The sequence below is a fragment of the Heterodontus francisci genome, chromosome 18 (genome assembly GCF_036365525.1).
Source record: "Heterodontus francisci isolate sHetFra1 chromosome 18, sHetFra1.hap1, whole genome shotgun sequence".
In the NCBI taxonomy this organism is placed as follows: Eukaryota; Metazoa; Chordata; class Chondrichthyes; order Heterodontiformes; family Heterodontidae; genus Heterodontus; species Heterodontus francisci.
Window position 1 is genome coordinate 9,755,948 of NC_090388.1, and position 18,324 is coordinate 9,774,271.

Below are 18,324 nucleotides of genomic sequence, written 5' to 3' on the forward strand. Positions count from 1 at the left end.
TACCATCTACAAGATGCACTGCAGCAATGCACCAAGGCTCCTTAGACAGCACCTTCCAAACCCGCGACCTCTACCAACTAGAAGGACAAGGGCAGTAAATACATGGGAACATCACCACCTGCAAGTTCCCCTCCAAGTCACACACCATCCTGACTTGGAACTATATCACCGTTCCTTCACTGTCGCTGGGTCAAAATCCTGGAACTCCCTTCCTAACATCACCGTGGGGATACCTACCCCAAATGGACTGCAGCGGTTCCAGAAAGCAGCTCACCACCACCTTCTCAAGGCCAATTAGGGATGGGCAATAAATGCTGGCCTGGCCAGCGATGCCCACATCCCATGAATGAATAAAAGAAAAGACTGGGTCTACGACAGGTGGTGAGGGAACCAAGAGGGAAAAACATACTTGACCTTGTCCTCACCAATCTGCCTGCTGAACAAAGAACAGTACAGCACAGAAACAGGCCATTCGGCCCTCCAAGCCTGCGCCGATCTTGATGCCTGCCGAAACTAACACCTTCTGCACTTCAGGGGCCCATATCCCTCTATTCCCTTACTATTCATATATTTGTCAAGATGTCTCTTAAACGTCGCTGTCGTATCTGCTTCCACCACCTCCCCTGGCAGCAAGTTCCAGGCACTCACCACCCTCTGTGTAAAAAAAAAAACTTGCCTCGCACATCCCCTCTAAACTTTGCCCCTCGCACCTTAAACCTATGTCCCCTAGTAACTGACTCTTCCACCCTGGGAAAAAGCTTCTGAGTATCCACTCTGTCCATGCCGCTCATAACTTTGTAAACCTCTATCATGTCGACCCTCCACCTCTGTCGTTCCAGTGAAAACAATCCGAGTTTTTCCGACCTCTCCTCATAGCTAATGCCCTCCAGACCAGGCAACATCCTGCTAAACCTCCTCTGTACCCTCTCCAAAGCCTCCACGTCCAGAATTGCACGCAATATTCTAAGTGTGGCCTAACTAAGGTTCTGTACAGTTGCAACATGACTTGCCAATTTTTATACTCTATGCCCCGACCGATGAAGGCAAGCATGCCGTATGCCTTCTTGACTACCTTATCCACCTGCGTTGCCACATTCAGTGACCTGTGGACCTGTACGCCCAGATTTCTCTGCCTGTCAATACTCCCAAGGGTTCTGCCATTTACTGTATACCTCCCACCTGCATTAGACCTTCCAAAATGCATTACCTCACATTTGTCCGGATTAAACTCCATCTGCCATTTCTCCGCCCAAGTCTCCAACCGATCTATATCCTGCTGTATCCTCTGACAATCCTCATCATTATCCGCAACTCCACCAACCTTTGTGTCGTCCGCAAACTTAACTAATCAGACCAGCTACATTTTCCTCCAAATCATTTATATATACTACAAACAGCAAAGGTCCCAGCACTGATCCCTGCGGAACACCACTAGTCACATCCCTCCATTCAGAAAAACACCCATCCACTGTTACCCTCTGTCTTCTATGACCAAGCCAGTTCTGTATCCATCTTGCCAGCTCACCTCTGATCCCGTGTGACTTCACCTTTTGCACCAGTCTGCCACGCGGGACCTTGTCAAAGGCTTTACTAAAGTCCATATAGACAACATCCACCGCCCTTCCCTCATCAATCATCTTCGTCACTTCCTCAAAAAACTCAATCAAATTAGTAAGACACGACCTCCCCTTTCACAAAACCATGCTGTCTGTCGCTAATAAGTTTGTTTGTTTCCAAATGGGAGTAAATCCTGTCCCGAATAATCCTCTCTAATAGTTTCCCTGCCACTGACGTAAGGCTCACCGGCCTATAGTTTCCTGGGGTATCCTTACCACCCTTCTTAAACAAAGAAACAACATTGGCTATTCTCCAGTCCTCTGGGACCTCACCTGTAGCCAATGAGGATGCAAAGATTTCTGTCAAGGCCCCAGCAATTTCTTCCCTTGCCTCCCTCAGTATTCTAGGGTAGATCCCATCAGGCCCTGGGGACTTATCTACCTTAATGCTTTGCAAGACACCCATCTGTCCATGACAGCATTGATCGGAATGACCACCGCACAGTCCTTGTCGAGACGAGGTCCCGCCATCACATTGACGATACCCTCCATCGTGTTGTGTGGCACTCCCACTGTGCTAAATGGGATAGATTTCGAACAGTTGCAAAACTGGGCATCCGTGAGGCACTGTTGGCCATCAGCACACATTGTACTCCACCACAATCTGTAACCTCATGGCCCGGCATATCTCCCACTCTACCATTACCATTAAGCAGGGAGACCAACACTAGTTTAAAAAAAGAGTGCAGGAGGGCATGCCAGGCACAGCACCAAGCATACCTCAAAATGAGGTGTCAACCTGGTGAAGCTACAAGCCGGGAATACAGGCATGCCAAGCTGCGTAAGCAGCATGTGATAGACAGAGCTAAGCGATCCCATAACCAACAGATCAGATATAGGCTCTGCAGTCCTACGACACCCAGTCGTAAATGGTGGTGGACAATTAAACAACTAAACTGGAGGAAGTGGCTCCACAAATATCCCCATCCTCAATGATGGGGGAGCCCAGCACATCAGTGCCAAAGATAATGCTGAAGCGTTTTCAACAATCTTCAGCCAGAAGTGCTGAGTTGATGATTCATCGCAGTGTCCTCCTGAAGTCCCCAGCATTACAGATGCCAGTCTTCAGCCAATTCGATTCACTCCGTGTGATATCAAAAAATGACTGAAGGCACTGGATAATGCAAAGGCTATGACCTCATTCCGGCAATAGTATTGAAGACCTGTGCTCCAGAACTTGCCGCACCCTCTAGCCAAGCTGTTCCAGTGCAGCTACAACACTGGCATCTACCCGGCAATGTGGAAAATTGCCCATGTATGTCCTGTACACATAAAGCAGGACAAGTCCAACCTGGCTAATTAATGCCCCATCAGCCTGCTCTCAATCATCAGTAAAGTGATGGAAGGTGTCGTCGACAGTGCTATCAAGCAGCACTTGCTTAGCAATAACCTGCTCAGTTTGGATTCTGCCAGAGCCGCTCAGCTCCTGACCTCATTACAGCCTTGGTTCAAACATGGACAAAAGAGCTGAACTCCAGGGGCGAGGTGAGAGTGACTGCCCTTGACATCAAGGCAACATTTGGCTGAGTATGACATCAAGGAGCCCGAGCAAAACTGGAGTCAATGGGAATCGGGGGAAAACTCTCCGCTGGTAGGAGTCGTGCCTAGCGCAGAGGAATATGGTTGTTGTTTTGGAAGGTCAATCATCTCAGCTCCCGGACATCACTGCAGGAGTTCCTCAGGGTAGTGTCCTGGGTCCCAGCATCTTCAGCTGCTTCATCAATGACCTTCCTTCAATCCATAAGGTCCGAAGTGGGGATGTTCACTGATTGCACAATGTTCAGCACCATTTGCAACTCCTCAGATACTGAAGCAGTCCATGTAGAAATGCAGCAAGACCTGGACAATATCGGGGCGGCACAGTGGCGTAGTGGCCTCACAGCTCCAGCGACCCGATTTCAGTTCTATGTACTGCCTGTGTGGAGTTTGCAAGTTCTCCCTGTGACTGCATGGGTTTCCGCCGTGTGCTCCGGTTTCCTCCCACAGCCAAAGACTTGCAGGTTGATAGGTAAGTTGGCCATTGTAAATTGTCCCTAGTGTAGGTAGGTGGTAGGGGAATGGTGGGGATATGGTAGGGAATATGGGATTAATGTAGGATTAGTATAAATGGGTGGTTGTTGGTTGGCACAGACTCGGTGGGCCAAAGGGCCTGTTTCAGTGCTGTATCTCTCTATGTCTCTATGAATATCCAGGCTTGGGCTGATAAGTGACATGTAACATTCACGCCACCACAAATGCCAGCCAATGACCATCTCCAACAAGAGAGAATCTAACCAATTCCTCTTGACATTCAATGGCATTATAATTGCTACTCTCAACATCCTGGAGTTACCATTGACCAGAAATTGAATTGGAGGAGCCATATAAATACTGTGGCTACAAGAGCAGGTCAGAGGCTCAGAGTCTTGCAGCGAGTAACTCACCACCTGACTCCCCAAAGCCTGTCCGCCATCTACAAGGCACAAGTCAAGAGTGTGATGGAATGCTCTCCACTTGCCTGGATGGGTGTAGCTCCAACAACACTCAAGAAGCTCGACACCAACCAGGACGAAGCAGCCCGCTTGATTGGCACCCAATCTACAAATATTCACTCCCTGCTCCACCGACGCACAGTGGCAGCAGTGTGTACCATCTACAAGATGCACTGCAGCAGCGCACCAAGGCTCCTTAGACAGCACCTTCCAAATCCGCGACCTCTACCAACTAGAAGCACAAGGGCAGCAAATGCATGGGAACACCACCACCTGCAAGTTCCCCTCCAAGTCACACACCATCCTGACTTGGAATTATATTGCCGTTCCTTCACTGTTGCTGGGTCAAAATCCTGGAACTCCCTTCCTAACAGCACTGTGAGTGTACCTACCCCACATGGACTGCAGCGGTTCAAGAAGGCAGCTCACCACCACCTTCTCAAGGGCAATTAGGGGTGGGCAATAAATGCTGGCCCTGCCAGCAATGCCCACATCCCATGAATGCAGAAAATTAAAAAAAAATGTTGACAGGGCCCATAGCCTTTGCAGTATCTGGTGCCTTCAGTCATTTCTTGATATCACGCAGAGTGAATCGAATTGGCTGAAGTCTGGCTTCTGTGATGCTGGGGACTTCAGGAGGAGGCCGAGTGGATCATCAACTCAGCACTTCTGGCTGAAGATTTTTGCAAATGCTTCAGCCTTATCTTTGGCACTGATGTGCTGCGCTCCCTCATCATTGAGGATGTGGATATTTGTGGAGCCACCTTCTCCAGTTAGTTGTTTAATTGTCCACCACCATTCACGGCTGGATGTGGCAGGACTGCAGAGTTTAGATCTGATCCGTTGGTTGTGGGATTCCTTAGCTCTGTCTATCACATGCTGCTTACGCAGTTTGTCCCGGCTTGTAGTTTCACCAGGTTGACGCCTCATTTTGAGGTATGCCTGGTGCTGCGTCTGGCATGCCCTCCTGCACTCTTTTTTTTTTTTTTTGAGCCAGTGTTGATCTCCCGGCTTGATGGTAATGGTAGAATGGGGGCTAGCCGAGCCATGAGGTTACAGATTATGGTGGAGTACAATTCGTGCTGATGGCCCACAGTGCCTCATGGATGCCCAGTTTTACATCTGTTCGAAATCTATCCAATTTAACATGGTGGTAGTGCCACACAACATGATGGAGGGTATCCTCAATGTGAAGGCGGGACTTCGTCTCCACAAGGACTGTGCGGTGGTCACTTCTACCAATACTGTCATGGACGGATGCATCTGCAGCAGGCAGATTGGTGAGGACAAGGACTAGTATGTTTTTCCCTCTTGGTTCGCCTCACCACCTGCCGCATACCCAGTCTAGCAACTATGTTCTTTAGGACTCAGCCAGCTCGGTCAGTAGTGGTGCTACCGAGCCACTCTTGGTGACGGTCATTGAAGTCCCCCACCCAGAGTACATTCTGTGCCCTAGCATATGTGCTAGCATTTATATTAGAACTAAAGTTATATTTTCTTGATAAACTGAAGATTTTTCCAGTCATTACATGATGATACTGCCCCTTAATCCACAGTTTACTGCAGCCACTGTAGTTGAGGGGTATTCCAATATTTGTGTGTTTTTGAGCTGAAGATAATGACAAGTATTTAAAGGAGGTTTTTATGCAAACGGGGATCTTTTCAGCAACGCTAAATGAATCCAATGATCTGAAATAAAAATAGAAAAAGCTGGAAAAACTCAGCAGGTCTAGCAGCATCTGTGCAGAGAGAAAGAGTTAATGTTTCGGGTCGGTAACCCTTCCTCAAAACCATGATAACCTGTCCGGATGGCACCATCCCATAAATTCCCAATTAAACTGAAGATCTACAGAAATGCATCGCGAGAACAAAAGATGAAATGTTTATAAATAATTGAGATTGCACCTCAAAACTAATATTGTCTGGGTTTGGGTGATTCAGTAAACTGCTCAGTTTTCATTGCTTATTACAGTCGCATGCCAATACTCTGGTGAAGGATACACAAGTAAGATACTGTGGATGCTAAAAGCTGAAATAAAAACCGAAAATGCTGAAAGTACTCAGCAGGTCAGGCGCGTCTGTGGAGAGAGAAACAGATTTAATGATCTAAGATCATCAACCTGAAATCTTAGCTCTTTCTGTACAATTGATGCTTGACCTGCTGAGTATTTGATATTTTCTGTTTTTATCTCTGGCAAAGTACCTTGGTTTATGATATAAATTTTTGATTGTGACAAAAATAATATTTATATCCAGGATTTAGTTTGGTAAAGACTTCTTAATCTCCACAGTACCTAAGGAGTTAAAATCCAGCTCTACAGAAATCATATCCCTGTTTAACTTGATCATTTGTTGCAACGTTTACGAGCATACGAATTAGGAGCAGAATTAGGCCATTCGGTCCCTTTAGCTTGCTCTGCCACTCATGGCTGATCTATTTGTCTCAAATTCCACACGCCCATCTATCCCTGATAACCTTTGATTCCCTTGCCTAACTAATCTATCTACCTCTGCCTTAAAATTATTCAATGACTCCGCCTCAAACACCTGCTGAGGCAGAGTTCCAAAGTTGCACAAACCTCAGAGAAAAAATTTCTCTTCGTCTCTGTCCTAAAAGGGCGACCCCTAATTTTAAAACTGTGCCCCCTAGTCCTGGACTCGCCCACAAGAGGAAACATCCTTTCCACATCCAACTTGTCAATACCATTCAGGATCTTTTATACTTCAATCAAGTCTCCCCTCACTCTTCTAAACTCCAGTGAATACAAGCCCAGTCTGTCCAACTATTCCTCATAAGACAACCTGCTCATTCCAGGTATCAGTCTAGTGAACCCCATCTGAACTGCCTCCAACGCATTCACATCCTTCCTTAAATAAAGGAGAGCAATTGATTTATCTGAGGATGTGGTCAAACTATTCAGTTCAAATGCAACAATTCTGTGTGATGTGTATTTAACAGCTCTAATCAAAATCTCCCCTTTCCTGACTTAAAAAAAGGTCCATAATCCTCTTGTCAACAAAGCATCATATTTTATCCTGCTGTGCTGCCCCAGTGACATCATCCGAAAATGCAGCAGTTTCTGCACGTACGCTGATGACATCCAGCTCTACCTCATGAGCATCGCTCTCGATCTCTCCGCTGTCTCTATTGTCAGATTACTTGTCCAGCATCCAGTAGTGGATGAGCAGAAATTTCCTCTTAAGTAGTGGGAAGATTGCAGCCATTGTCTTTGATCCCCATCACAAACTCTGCTCCCTTGCCACTGACTCCATCCCTCTCCCAGGCAACTGAACAAGACTGTTCACAGCCTTGATGTTGTATTTGACCACGACATGAGCTCTGACCTCCTATTATCACCTCCATAACATCACTCTCCTCCAGCTTCACAACTCTCCGAGATCTCTGAGCTGCTCTAAATCTCACCTCTCCAGCATTCCTGATTTTAATTGCTCCACTATTAGTAGCCAGGCCTTCAGCTACTTGGGCCCTATGCTCTAGAATCATAGTTATACAGCACAGAAACAGGCCCTTCGGCCCACTGTGTCTGCACCGGCCATCAAGCCTATCTATTGTAATCCCATTTTCCAGCAGTTGTGTTCCAGATTCCAGCCGCCCTCTGGGTGAAAAAGATTTTCCTCAAATCCCCTCTAAACCTCCTGCCCCTTACCTTAAATCTATGCCCCCCTGGAAGCCCGGGTTTCAGAGCTGGAGCGGCAGCTGGGGTCACTGTGGAGCATCCACGAGGTGGAGAGTATCGTGGATGGCACATATAGAGAGGTGGTCACACCGCAGGCTCAGACCCCACAGGCAGGTAGGGAACAGGTGGACCCCCAGGCAGAGCAAGAGGACAAGGCAGGCAGCGCAGGAATCTCCTGTGTCTATTCCCGTGCAAAACAGATATACTGCTTTGGATACTGATGGGAATGGCCTCTCAGGAGAAAGCAGCAACAGCCCAATTTGTTGCACCATGGTTGGCTCTGCTGTACATGGGAGGAGTAAAAAGTGTGGGAATGCAGTAATTATAGGGGATTCAGTTATAAGGGGAATAGATGGGTGTTTCTGTGGCTGGAAAAGCGACTCCAGGATGGTATGTTGCCTCCCTGGTGCTAGTGTCAAGGATGTTTCAGAGTGGTTACAGGACATTCTGAAGGGGGAGGAACAGCCAATGATCGTGGTACACATTGGTACAAACGACGTAGGTAAAACAAAAAAGATGCAGTCCTAAAAGCAGAATATAGGGAGCTAGGAAGTAAGTTGAAAAGTAGGCCCTCAAAGGTAGTGATCTCAGGATTACTACCAGTGCCACATGCTAGTCAGAGTAGAAATAGCAGGATATATCGGATGAACACGTGGCTGAAGAGATGGTGTGAGGGGGAGGGTTTTAGATTCCTGGGACATTGGGACCAGTTCTGTGGGAGGTGGGACCAGTACAAACTGGACGGGTTACACCTGGGCAGGACCAGGACTAATGTCCGAGGGGGAGTATTTGCGAGAGTGGTTGGGGAAGGTTTAAACTAATTCGCAGGGGAATGGGAACCTTTGCAAGGAGTCAGAGGAGGGGGGGGATCAAAGACGAGAACAAAAGACAATAAGGGGAATAAGAAAAGTGATAGGCAGAGAAATCAAGGGCCAGAGTGAAAAATAGTGGGAAGGGACCAAATAATGTTAAAAAGACAAGCTTTGTGCCTTAACGCACAGAGCATTCGCAATAAAGTGGATGAATTAATCGTGCAAATAAATGTAAACGGGTATGATATAGTCGGGATTACAGACACATGGCTGCAAGGTGACCAGGGATGGGAAATCAACATCTGGGGTATTCAGTATTTAGGAAGGCCAGACAAAAAGCAAAAGGCGGTGGAGCTGCATTGCTGGTTAGAGGAAATTAACGCAATAGTTACTGAGTTGGATGATCAGCTGTGATCATGAATAGAGGAACAGGCTCGAAGGGCTGAATGGCCTACTGCTCCGATTTTCTATGATTCTATGTTACTGATACCTCCGCTAAGGGAAAAAGCTTCTTCCTATCTACGCCCTAGAATTTCCTCCCTAAATCTCTCTGCCTCTCTACTTCACTCTCCTTCTTTAAGACACTCCTTATAACCGACCTCTTTGACCGAACTTATGATCATCAGCCCAAATATCTCCTCCTGTGGCTCAGTGTCAAATGTTGCTGTATAGCACTCCAGTGAAGCACTTTGGGGAATTTTATTACATTAAAGGTGCTATAGAAATAGAAGTAGTTGTTGCTGACATGATTGCTGTTTTTAGGATTGTAAAGGGACTAGTCGGCCATGACGAGCTGTTTTGCCTCTTCCAGAACAGTAGAACCAGAGGACATGGCCTGCGCTTGAAGAGTGTAAATTCAAAACTAATTTGGGGCAACACTCTTTCAGTGAGCGAGTAGTCAATCTATGGAACAGGCTCCCTGGGGAGATGACTGAATTGGATTCATTCTAAAACAAATTAGATCGATTGCTTTCAATGGTACAGTAATTTGAGACATGTGAATGCAAAAACCTGGGAGGAACAGGTGACTTTGGACCCCTGATTTCCAAAGTGCTTTTCCTTCCCTCATGTCTTGGGTCTGTGTAGACTAGTTGATAGAGATTGATTGCTGTGATTCATCAACAACTTCATTATCATTGTATTGTGCAACTACTACAATGGTCAAAGATGAAGTAGATGGATTCTGTATTTTTTCATCTCGCCATTCCTATGGTGGTTGTTGGAGGCCAATCAATCTCAGCCCCAGGACATCACTGCAGGAGTTCCTCAGGGTAGTGTCGTCGGCCCAACCATCTTCAGCTGCTTCATCAATGACCTTTCCTCCATCATAAGGTCAGAACTGGGGATGGTCGTTGAATGTATGATGTTCAGCACCATTCACAACTCCTCAGATACTGAAGCAGCTCATGTCCATATGCAGCAAGACCTGGATAACATTCAGGCTTGGGCTGATGAGTGGCAAGTAACATTCGCTAGGCAATGACGATCTCCAACATCTCCAATACCTGGAGTGGGCGGGCTGTCTTACGAGGAAAGATTGGACAGGCTAGGCTTGTATCCGCTGGAGTTTAGAAGAGTAAGAGGCGACTTGATTGAAACATATAAGATCTTGAGGGGTCTTGACAGGGTGGATGTGGAAAGGATGTTTCCCCTTGTTGGAGAATCTAGAACTAGAGGGTCACTGTTTAAAATAAGGGGTCACCTATTTAAGACAGAGATGAGGAGAAATTTTTTCTGAGGGTCATGAGTCTTTGGAATTTTCTTCCTCAAAAGGTGGTGAAAGCAGAGTCTTTGAATATTTTTAAGGCAGAGGTAGATAGATTCTTGATAATCTTCCAGCCCCTTGCTTATCGGGGGTAGGTGGAAATGTGGAATATTCAGTTCAGCCATGAACTTATTGAATGGCGGGGCAGGCTTGAAGGGCCAAGTGGCCTACTCCTGCTCCTAATTCGTATGTTAGTAAGAGAGAATAACCATCTCCCCTTGACGTTCAACAGCATTACTGTTGCTGATCCCCCACTAACAACATCCTGGGGGTTATCATTGACCAGAAACTGAACAGAACATGTAAATACTGTTGCTACAAGAGCAGGTCAGAGGCTGGGAATTCTGTGACGAGTAACCCACCTCCTGACTGCTCAAAGCCTGTTCACCATCTACTAGGCACAGCCAGGAACCTGATAGAATGCTCTCTGCTTGCCTGGATGAATGTGGCTCCAACACTCAAGCTCAACACCATCTAGAACAAAGTAGCCCACATGATCGACACCTCATCCACTACCTTCAACATTCACTCCTTCCATCACTGACGAGCAGTGGCAGCCATGTGTACCATACACACGATGCACTGGAGCAACTCACCATGCCTCCTTCGACAGCACCTTCCAAATCCGTAACTTCTTTCACCTAGCAGGACAAAGGCAGCAGACGCTTCGGAACACCACCATCTGCAAGTTCCTCTCCAAGTCATACACCATCCTGATTTGGAGCTCTATCGCCATTCAGTGTCGCTGGATCAAAATCCTGGAACTCCCTCCCTAACCGATTGACTGCAGCGGTTCAAGAAGGCAGCTCACCCCAATCTTCTCAAAGGCATTTAGATATTGGCAACAAATGCAGGCTTTGCCAGCGATACCCACATCAATTAAATAAATAAATAAAAATCAAGTCAGAAATACTGAGGGCAAGAAGCCAGACATATAATTTCAAAGGAACTAGGTTCAAAGATATGATAAGGGAGACAAAGGAGGAGATTCATGAGGCATTGACGGTCAGTATGCGAGTGTTGATGAACCCTGTGAAAGTCTTGGTAGATTGGGAACAAGCTAATATAGTATCCATTTTCAGAAAGCGTAAAGCACTGGTTCGGCCTCAGCTACAATATTTAGTTAAATTCTAGGCATCATGTTTTAGGAGACATGTCAGGGCCTTGGAGAGTAAGAGACTTACAGAATGGTTCCAGGGATGAGGGACTTCAGTTATGCGGTGAGGCTGAAGAAGCTGGAACACTGCCTTGCGGAACACCTCCGCTCAGTCTGCAAGCATGACCTCGGGCTTCTAGTTGCTTGCCATTTTCATTCACCACCTTGCCCACATTTCTGTCCTCGGCCTGCTGCAGTGTTCCAGTGAAGCTCAACGCAAACTTGAGGAGCAGCACCTCATCTTCCAATTAAACACTCTACAACTTTCTGGACTCAACATTGTGTTCAACAACTTCAGTCCATGACTCCATTTTGATTGTTTTTTTTTGCCATGTACCAGTCTTAAGCTGGTCTTTCATGTTTTGCTTTCAGACAGAGCTGTTCATTTATTCTGCCATTAACACTCACTCTGGATAAATGCTTTGTCTTTTACTACGGCCATTACTACTCCCTTTGCCTTTTGTTCCATGACATTTTGTCATTTAATCTCTTCTGCCCTCCACCCTTTCACAGACCTTCCCTTTTGTTCTTCCCACCTTCCCCCCCCGCCCCCGTTTCACTTGCTCAAAGTCCAATACATTTTTAACTGTTGCTAGTTCTGATGAAAGGTCACAGACATGAAACATTAACTCTGTTTCTCTCTCCACAGAGTAGGAGTTCATGGTGTAGTGGGTAACATATTAGCATGGATAGAGGATTGGCTGGCTGGCAGAAAGTCATGCATAAATGGGTCCTTTTCTGATTGGCAGGATGTGATAAATGGAGTCCTGCAGGGGTCTATGCTGGGGCCTCAACTTTTTACAATTTATATCAATGACTTAAATGAGGGGAGCAATGGCATGGTAGCTAAATTTGCAGATGACATGAAGATAGGTAGGAAAGTATGTTGTGAAGAGGACATAAGGAGCTTGCAGACTGATAGGTCAAGTGAGTGGGCAAAAATCTGGCAGATGGAGTATAATGTGGGAAAACGTGAAGTTGTTCACTTTGGCAGGAAGAATAAAAAAGCAGAGTATAACTTAAATGGAGAACGATTGCATAACTCAGTTGCAGAGGGATCTAGGTGTTCTAGTGCGGGAGTCACAAAAGGTTAGTATGCAGGTACAGCAGGTAATAAAGAAGGCTATTGGAATGTTATCCTCTATTATGAGGGGAATTGAAAATATAGGTAAGGATGTTATGCTTCAGTTATACAGGGCATTGTTGAGACCACATCTCGAATACTGTGTGCAGTTTTGGTCTCCTTACTTAAGGAAGGATGTGAATGCGTTGGAGGCAGTTCAGAGGAGGTTTAGTAGATTGATGCCTGGTTTGAGTGGGTTGTCTTATGAGGAAAGGTTGCACGCACTGGGCTTCTTTTCACTGGAGTTTAGAAGAGTGAGGGGAGACTTGATTGAAGTTTATAAGGTCCTGAACCGTCTTGACAAGTTAGATGTGGAGAGGATGTTTCCTCCCGTGGCTAAGTCCAGAACTAGAGGGCACTGTTTTAAAATTGGGGGTCGCCCTTTTAGGACAGCGATGAGGAGAACCTTTTTCTCAGATGGTTGTGCGACTTTGGAACTCTCTGCCTCAGAAGGTGGTGGAGCTGGGGATATTGAATATTTTTAAGGCGGAGGTAGATAGATTCTTGTTAGGCAAGGGTATCGGGGGTAAATGGGAGTGTGGAATTCGAGGCACAAACAGATTAGCCATGATCTTATTGAATGGTGGAGCAGGCCCAAGGGGCTGAATGGCCTACTTCTGCTCATAATTCATATGTTTGTGGATGCTGCCAGACCTGCTGTATATTTCCAGCACTTTGTTTTTTTTTCCCCTCAAGAAGCTGCATTGTTCTCCTTTTAAGAGAGGTGGTCAAGGGAGATTTAAGAGAGGTGTGGTCAAAATTATGAAGGGTTTTGATGAGTAAATGGGGAGAAACTGTTTCCACTGTCAGGAGGCTTGGTAACCAGAGGACACAGATGTAAAGTGATAGGCAAGATAGTCAGCAGGAGATCAGGAGACTCCTTTATGTGAAGCGACTTGTTGAGATCTGGAATGTGCTGTCTGAAAGGGTGGTGGAAGCAGATTCAATAGTAACTTTCCCATTCAAGTATTTATTGAATTTTCTTTTTGAAAAATTTACAAATCTGTGGGGACAGAGCAGGGGAGTGGGAATAATCACATAGCTCTAGCAAAGAGCCAGGGCTGAATGGCCTCCTTTTTGTGCTGTATAATTCTATGAAAGCAGACACTGGCACCCATACATACTTGCGTCTTCAGCAGTGGAAAATAATGGAATTAGTTACCTGTATGAAAATCTAATGAAGGTAGCCATGTGGATTGAGAAGGAGATGAGGATAGTTGACCAACCGCCTTGACTTTTCTGAAGAAATTATGTCCCAAGCGCACTACAGAAAGCCGTACAGCATGTTGTAATTAGACTTGCAAAACGCATTTAATGAAGTTTCTTGTGGAAGGCTACTAGTTTTAGCTCAAAGCAATGGAAATTCAGGATGAAACTCGGTAATAGATAAGAAATTGGAGAAAGGGTAGAAAGCAGTGGGTACTTGTTTTGAGTAGATATTAAGAGGCAGGAAAGGATGTGATTGGATCTGCAGTTTCTAATTTACGTTAATGACTTGGATTCAGAAATTCAATGCAAATTTGCACACAAGACTAAACAAGGAGAGGCAGTGGATTCCGAGGCGATAATGTGGGAACGACAGAATGAGTTGACCAAAATATGTAAGTAGGCTAGATCAATAGTAAAATGAGTGTAAAGTACCATAGATATTGTTCAAAAAAACCTGGGTAATGTGCATTCTCCATGAATGATGATAGCTAAGGGTAAAGTTGGAAGAGAACTAGACATATTCGTGGACTTGTCACTCAATATATCCAACTAGTACAGAGCAACAATCAACAGAACAAGTGGAATTGTAACCATATAGCCAGAACACTAGGGTGCAAGTCAGAGGAAGTCATGTTTAGTTTAGTTTAGAGTTACAGCACTGAAACAGGCCCTTCGGCCCACCGAGTCTGTGCCGACCATCAACCACCCATTTATACTAATCCTACACTAATCCCATATTCCCACCTGTCCCTATATTTCCCTACCACCTACCTATACTAGGGGCAATTTATAATGGCCAATTAACCTATCAACCTGCAAGTCTTTGGCATGTGGGAGGAAACCGGAGCACCCGGAGGAAACCCACGCAGACACAGGGAGAACTTGCAAACTCCACACAGGCAGTACCCAGAATTGAACCCGGGTCACTGGAGCTGTGAGGCTGTGGTGCTAACCACTGCGCCACTATAGTGCTTTAGTTAGACTACAATTTAATAATTGCGTCCACTCCTGGTCACTGAAGCACGAGATGCGTTGAGGTCCTGAATGTAAGCCAAGGACAGGGTGATGAAGAGAGACTGGAGAAACTTAGGCTTTTCAGCCTTCACCTTTCAGTTGCTGTTTTTCGAAAGGTATAATAGGGTTGGAAACTGTATGAGAAGGTACATTCAAAACATTGCTTCACTGTGACAGCATGGCCACAGGGTCACAGATTCAAACTAATAAAAAGAAAATTTTGATCTTGTGCCAGGCAGTTCTTCACCCAGAGAGTGACCAACACATGGAAAGTATAGTAGAAAATACTGGAAACTTTTAAGAAACAGTTGGGTGCCATGATGAGAACTCTGTAGGGCCTTTTATGAAAGGTGAGCTAAGATATGAAAGATGAACTAAGGTAGGCCAAGTGAACCTCTTGTCCATATTTATCTTAGGATCTTGAGATAAAATACATTTTCTGTTTTTTCTGCTCTTTGAGCGCAATGATGTTTTAGTGGCAATTTTTTTCTCCCGCCTTTGATGGCAATTCCTACTGCTGATTTTTGGATTTCTCTTTTTGTATTTATTCCGAGCTGTCTTTGATTTTCTTTAAGTCGACTGAGGTTGGGAGGGCAAACTGCTGCTTAAATATCTGTGTTTGTTAGACAATAAGTAGCAGGAATTCACTGCTGTGTTATGAGGGAAATTAAGAGGACATGACTTGTGTACATGACGCTTTCTACTTTAGCACCAAGCCAAAGTACAGATTTCTAGTCCTGTATGTATATATGGTACTTGAAATGGCTGAGTGTGTGTATATTTTCCTCCTTGGATTTAAGAGCCCCATCTTCTCAATGAAGCACAGACAATGAGGGTTAATCTGGCTTAGCTCAAACACTCCAGGTGGTTCTGACTGCTGTGGGTTAGTAAGAGCAATGTAGGCAGCAGCCTCGAGAAAGGCCCCCGAACTTGTTGCTAGGAGACTTGACTAGATACTTTTAGCCATTTGTGTTATTTATAGAGTTTTTAAAAAATTGTCTGCCAATGGTTGTGAACATGCACGTCTTGTACAAATGTAAACTTCATTCAATGTGATTCTAAACTCTCCTTTATCTTATTTCAACTCTTTGTACTTTCTTTTGTTTCCTTGTTGCACACCAGTGGCTTAGAGGATGTTTAGCTAGGCAAAGTTATACTGCAGCGAAAAGACAAGCTAACAGTATAGTGGATCTCCTTGGGGCCTCTGTGCTGGCTGACAGGGCAGAACCCTTTGTCCCCTGCTCTAGCTTTACGGTGACCTCCAGGCACCCTGTTATTTTGGTTGAATTTGTGCTGCTTTATAAGTCAAATGAGAAGGTGATCACTGACCACACCATTTCTGATTCCTCATGCAGCCTTGGACATTAGGTTTAGCTGCTGCTTTCAAAGATTAGCAGTGTAGACAACAATGGGAATTCAGATCCCAGTTACAAATCATTGAGCCTGCCCATCATTTAACCAGGACACCTATATGTTCATTCCAATTTTCTCTTGCCTTTTCTCTGTATTCCTTAATAATCCTAAAGTAAGGGTTTCAGCACACAAGTCTAAATTCTGAGGGTGTCGGGTTATTAAGAATTAGATGAGCAAAATTAGCAAAAATTGGACAAATACTATGAGAATAAATGTCAACCAAGCAAAGTCTTGGAATATGTAGTCTTTTAAATTAAAAAAGACAGTTCCTGAAAGCAGCCATGGATTTTCATCACTTTTATAATTTGCAGTATCTATGTCAGTGATCTTTCTAGCGCTCCACTTTCCTCTGTTAATCTATATCAACATTAACTTGCATTCATATAGTGCCTTTAGCGTAGTAAAATGTCCCAAGGTGCTTCGCGAGTGTTATCAAACAAAATTTGACAGCGAGTCCTATGAGGAGGTATTGGGGCAGGAAGAGGTAGGGTTTCAACGAGTGTCTTGAAAGAGAGGTAGCGAGGCAGAGGTTTAGGGAGGAAATTCTAGAGCTTACGGCCAGGCAGCTGAAGTCACGGTCTCCAATGGTGGAAGTACAAATGGAATCCATCTACCTGTTGCTGATCCTATCTTTTGGGGATCTGATTACTCCGTTAGTTGTAAGTCCATTTTCTGGAATTTAATTGGCCTATGGAAACCATATGGCCGGCAATCTCATTGTCATGTTGGGTTCTTTTGCTTTGGCTTGGCAAACTGCAGCCGCCTCCTGACCCCTCGGCAGCTCCACAGAGATGATCTTAAAGAGGAAGTGGACGTGAGCGAGAAAGTCATAGCAGACGTTTCGTCCTTTTGTACCAGTACTGATTATTCACATTCTAAGATTGGTTCATGGAAATTAATGAATAATTTGCTTGGGTGCCATTGTTAACAAATTTTGCAGAATGGGCCCAAGGGAGGCTGGGGTATAAATCTAAAGTGAGTCCTTAATTCAAGTCTGGGATTAGTTAACTGAGCAATGGGCATGGTCATAAAACATCACCATAGCACCTACGGCAATGAATAATATGGAGGGGTTTTCAGCTTTGCAGCAGGGATGCAGTGGCCATTGTCAACTGTGTCTTAGTGATGCGGGCTGAGGGCATAGGAGGCACGTAACTTGCAGAACAAGCTATCCCAAGCACTGAAGCTGTTGCACCAGAGACAGCCACCTGGCATGGCTATGCTGTGGTACTTACAGGCACAGTCAAACATCCACCAGTCACAATGAAGGGTACCACTGCCCTCAATCCATGTGCCATGGGGAGGAGAACTGCTAGGTGGATGTTGGACCAACTAGGAAGCTGCCAGAGATTAATCAGGATTTGCTTCCTGTCTTTGTGACTTGATTGATGTACCAAGATAGTGGCGTTTGTCTGCTTTGCTTGGGTTTCTGGAGGCTCATCTCTTTCAGTAACAACCTGTAGTCACTAGAGTTTGCTGCCTGTTAACACCAAACCACTGCTGGCACAAGTTAGAACCAACTGTACCCATGCTTCTACACTCGTGTCACATCTAGAAGTTTGCTCCCCATGCTTACTGATTCTAGTGTATAAATAGTGCACAGCTGTGAGTTCTCCAGATTCCTCCTCCACTCTATAAGTGTTCACCAAAGGATGCCAGCCATATCTGTTTGACTTCACCTAGCTATGCCACCTTCCACTACTGACTGTATTTTTAAAGCATGTAACTGTTCAACATAGTCCATGTGTTGGTGCATACTCCATAGCATCCTGAGAAAACAAAGAAGGAAGCAGCAATATGCTGGACCTCCAGTCCACATCTGATATCTCATCACGCCTCAATTCAGCTAGCTGTGCATTAAAGGCCTGCTACCCGACCCAAATCTGACAGGACTCGATGACGTGTTGGGCTTGGATCGGATCGCTGTACCTAGTCCGGCTTTCGGGCTCGGGCAGGGTCCGGGTTGGGGTCACACAGTATTAATTGGACTTGAAAGGTTGTTTTAAAAAGATGAGGATTGGAGCCATGACATTAGTGATTGTTTGGT

General features: G+C 45.3%; 1 protein-coding gene across 1 annotated transcript in view; it reads left to right on the forward strand.

Moving 5' to 3' along the window:
- The window catches only part of ric8b (RIC8 guanine nucleotide exchange factor B), an 81,453-nt gene that overhangs the window by 15,906 nt on the left and 47,223 nt on the right, over positions 1-18,324 (forward strand). The window lies entirely within an intron of this gene.